The sequence below is a fragment of the Fundulus heteroclitus genome, unplaced genomic scaffold (genome assembly GCF_011125445.2).
Source record: "Fundulus heteroclitus isolate FHET01 unplaced genomic scaffold, MU-UCD_Fhet_4.1 scaffold_93, whole genome shotgun sequence".
Classification (NCBI taxonomy): domain Eukaryota; kingdom Metazoa; phylum Chordata; class Actinopteri; order Cyprinodontiformes; family Fundulidae; genus Fundulus; species Fundulus heteroclitus.
The window spans coordinates 173,240-178,304 of record NW_023397395.1 but is presented as its reverse complement, the minus strand read 5'-3'; positions in this window follow the sequence as shown (position 1 = coordinate 178,304).

Below are 5,065 nucleotides of genomic sequence, written 5' to 3'. Positions count from 1 at the left end.
CAGGTTGGCTAACATTGGACTTACGAAATCAAGTTTTCCTCACCGTTTCAAGTTGAGGAAGATCTGTGTGGAGTAAGTTTATCTGGTTTTGCTTACCAACACCAGCAACTGCCCGAGATATCTGCTAATGAGACGGTAGACTGTCCACTCAGCGTAATGTCCACATTGGCAGTAATGATCGGTTCCTAAGCGCAGAGGCCGTCTGTCTGAGAACCCGCCCACATGTGGATGTTTGCGGCAGTCGGGCACCAGTGCTATTTTTTCCCCCTCTCCACCGTAACAAGACAGAGAAGTGCTACAGGTAAAATAATCTGTTTTTATTAAAGTCTTAATGGTCTACCTAGGGGGCGGTTAACAGTGAGCTTTTTGGGAATTATGCCGAGGAAAAAAAAAATGCGTTTTGTGAGAAACGAATCCCCGCCGCGCAAATCTGAAAAATCCCCGTTACAAACGAGCGAGGATAAAACGTAAAGCTGCAGAGTGAATAGAAGGAAGTCTGTGAAGAAACCAGAGATGAAATTGGTTCCTGTTGGCACAACAACAGGACAAGTGGGGTTTGTTTTTCACTGATTGGACGCTTTGAGGAAACGTGTGATTTCTCCGGTAATGCTTTGTATTACAGTTGTGTATACAAAATTGAGTTGCATAGCTGTACTTTTTCATTTATTTATATAAAAACAAAGGAAATTGGGGTAAAGCTGTGGTTTATATTGCAAATCTTTAGTTTATATTGCATTGAGCACATCTTTTTCTGCATTTTGGCCTGAGCCCTTGTTATGGAGTCCAAGCGGCTTTAACTCAGCACATGGGTAAAGGGTTGCCATTTATGTTTTTATTCTCCTTTTTTTATTATTTGCAACTATTTTAATTCGCCTTTTGGTTTGCCCTTTTCGTCTGTGATCTCCCGCGACATAGCCGCAAGCCAGCTGCAGAGGATAGAAACGGACCGATGCCCTTGGATCTTGGCAGAACCTCTGAGGCATGCGTAATGTGAGCAGCACATAACTATGAGATGACATAATTTAATTGTTCTCGGTGTAGGTTGAAGTCAAACCTCCGCCCGGGTGACTTCTGTGGCAGCGTGCGGTTTCAGCCTGATCTTTTAAACCTCACTGCTCTGGGGTTTGATCTTCTCCGTGGCAAATGGGGGGCGAATTCATTTAACGTCGGTTTTCGTTAGGAATGTAGTGAAGATGTTTGATTCGTGGCACTTTGTGTCATTGCGTCGGCGTGAGGTTTAATGTTATTGTTTTCGGTATAAAGTAAAGCCTTGATAATCTGAGGTGCAGAGATCAGGCAGGTGACCCAAAAAAACGCGATTAGAAACAATCGGCCTTCGTAGTGTTTGTTTTGAATTTCTCAAAAATCAAATGCATCAAATATTTGTGCTCTTAATGGTCAGAAAGATGTTACAATTCAACATTTGATAGACTTTCTTTAAGTCGAGAGTCTTCTTTAGATGAAACGACTCTTAAAGATGCTACAAGTTGTCCCTTTTTTATTTTCAAATTGTTAGCATTCGCTTAAGTATCGGTACGTTTTGAAAAGCTTGGCCTCTTCTAAAGAAAACTTTTATGTTTGAAGGATACTGATGTTGGTCTTTGTCTCCATCTTTGAATATGATTAGCGTGTCTTATAAGCCCATGAGTGCTGGGCACCTTTTATGGTGTGTGTGTGTGGCACAAAATAAATACACAGGTATTTCTGGACAGAAATAGACATAGCCAACCTAATATAAGCAGTTTTTTCTGCTTGTGTGAAGTGCAGGAAATGACATACAACCAGAATGCTGCCTATTGCTCTCTCCCCCCCCTCCCCAAGTCTGGGCTGCTCTGGATTTAATCCAAACTATGCATGTGTGTCAGCAGCGCCAAGTTGTACCAGTAAGAAAAGAGATTGTTGGATAGGAAAGCAATGGAGTGAGGGTTGAGTTTTTGCATTTTGTGCCTTCTCAAGAGGGTGATTTGCATGGAAAAGCTCCCCCCCACAACCCCACCGCAGCAAACAGCAGCGGCCACACCGATGCCATAATTCCCCCTCCAGACACCTAACACCTGTGTAGAATGTGCTGCTTCCTGTCTGGACTCAATGATTGGATACGTTGGTGCTCAGTCTTTCAACGACAGTCTTCAAGTTTATTCCCCATGCACAACAACCCACCCCCACTCTTCCCTAGGGCTGAACAATTAATCGCATTTTCAATGTAATCGCAATTTAAAAAAACGCGATTTTTTGCTATGTAACAATTAGGGAATTAGACACGTCCTTTAGGTGTCGGTAAAATGTTTAAAGTGGGTTTGCTCCACATGGAAGGAAAGACAGTTGCAGCAGTGAGATAATCTAATTGTATTACTTGTTTTAGAGTTTATATAATCATACATAGCATTAAGTTCTGGTCAATCAGTTTAATACATAGACTGATTACACTCTATGTTCATCAAGGTTTGATGTCCAAATCAATTAAAAGCTGTTCTCTTGAATAATATTCTGATTAATAGAAAGATTAAAAGTTCTTGTTTTAAATAGTCCTTTTAGCAACTAATCCACATGGCGAGGAAACAAATTGATTTGTTGTTTGTATATATTTTAAAACACATGATAAATTAAACTGGAAAATAAATCGCAATATTAAGAAAAAAAATCACAATTAGATTATTTTGCAAAAAACACCTGCGGCGGCGCGTCTGGCAGAAAATTAGCCGGCAGGGAAACGTAAAACGAGGAAATTGTGACGCGCCTGGGAGCAGAGCGCAGGCTTTAACCCGACGTGGAGTCATTTTGATCGGGTTCGGTCCGAGTCGCCTAATCTCTCACACACGCACACCGCTCGCCCTGCTCCTGCAACGGATCACGGGATAAAGCGCCGGTGTCCCACTCACATGATCCCCCCCCCCCCTCTCTGTTGGTGGACAGGAGTAAATCGAGACCCCGCTGCGGCACACGTTCTGCGTTACAATGAAGACGTTTGTTCCCCTGGCTGCTTTGTGCCGCTGACAAATGGCGACAGTGTGTGTGTGTGTTTGAACACACATGCAGTCGTCTGTGCCAACGATTATAGTTTGGACTGAGGTCACGTCGGGCTGGCAGTTAATCCGCCATGCATCCAGAAACAAAGACCCGCTTTCTTTACACTGTCCACAAAGCCTCGCCATAATTGTAGATCATATTGAAGACGGCTACACAACGGAAAATTGAAGTTGGTTTTTGAACTGCGTTCACCCGGTAGGCTTCAGCTTTTATCTTGGAGAGGCAGATCTAACAAAATGTGTTGATTGTGCCTGATCAACATTAACAAATTAATCTGAGCTTCATCTCCTTTTCTTTGGTGTTCACCCCAAGCATTGCCCTTCCCGCTCTGCGCTAAACGGTAACGGCAGGCGGACCCTGAACGAGCTTGAAAGCATTGGCGCCTTTCTGTGTCCGCGAAGAACCGCGTGGATCTCTGTGTGAACATGACCGGCGACATGTCCGTCCTTCACGTCACGCAGAGTGCGCCTTGAGACGCCGCCGGATGCCGGGTGTTGGATGACCGCTACACAGGCGGGCTGCTGGCCCGGTGTCGATGCGGCGCCTGTTTCTTAGCAACCGCCCGCTGATGTGTTTACTAGCCGCCAAACGTGGCTCAATCCTCGTCTTGTTGTAGACGTTGGACGTTCCGTCTGGGATTGATGCCAGGATGACGTTTCATTGCGTCTCTTGTGGTTTTATTACACTACAGGAGGCTAGTGTAGTTTGTATAAAAGCGGCCTGTGTGGTGCTCACCTGTAGAGTTTCTGTTTTCGTACAAAATTCAGGATCCATGCGTAGTATTGAGGTTAAGAGCTTTCCAAGGCTGGATAAGTGTGGAAGGAAAATGTTTGCGTTTTCAGACTTATTCCCTGTTCACTGTGTTGTGAACTGGTGCATTATAAATAAAACTGAATTGAATGCATTCGTGCATTCATCATTTTTCCATCCGTTTGTCCATAACCTAATCATCCGTCTATCCGACCCTCCGCCCATCCATCCGTGCCTTTTTGGTCTCTCAGCCGGCCAGCCATCTATCAGTGTGGCAGTTTTCTAAATTTGAAGAAAGCTTTTGTTTTCCTACTTAAGAAAAAAATGCTCAGGAAAAAGACTGAACGCGTTTTTCAGTAATGATGCTGCTTATCTAGTGGAGGAAATTAATACTGAACACAGTTTGGATTAAGTAACAGAAAGGGGAGATGCTGTTTCGTATGTGTTGTTTTTTTATTATTTTCTTCTAAATCTTCAAACATTTACCATGAAGGTTGTCTGTTTCTGTTTTTCTCGTTTATCACCGACTGTCTTAAAGCAAGCCTGCAGAGCTCCACCTGAAAAAGCACACCATCATCACACAGAGGTGGGTAGGGTAGCCAGAAGTTGTACTCAAGTAAGAGTAGCACTGCTTTAACATTTTTTATTCAAGTAAAAGTAAAAAGGTATCAACCAAGAAGTTACTCAAGATTAAAAAAAGAGTATTCTGTAAGAAGGCTACTCAAGTACTGAGTAACTAAGCATAACAGCTGATAATTATGTAATTGGACAGACTAAAATACCAGAATTTGTGGTTAAAAATCTAACGTTAAGACCTTATATTTTTAAGGCAAAAGATGCACTAAAGACAAAAAGACTTCTAAATAATTGTTTTCAACATTGAACTTGAAAGCAAGACTTAAAGCAATTTAATGTGTGTATGCAGTATGTTAGAAAAGTGCAAAGTACTTCCAATAAAAATATACACTGTTTACTGCAGGTTCGTTTGACCTCCAAGCGTAGCGATACTTGAGTGGTAATATGACTCAAGTAAAAAGTACAGTGCAGTAAAGCTACTCCTAAAAGTACATTTTGCTCAGAAAGTTACTGAAGTAAATGTAACTAGTCACTACCCACCTCTGGTTACATAGCCCTATATTTCACAGTGTGATGTATGATTCTGCTAATATGATGCTGGGTGTTTTTTTTGTTGTTTTTTTTTCACTAAACTAACACATCTTCTCCCTGCTCACCCCTTTTCATGGCAGAGTCAGTATATGACCTCCTCCCCAAAGAGCTCCAGCTTCAG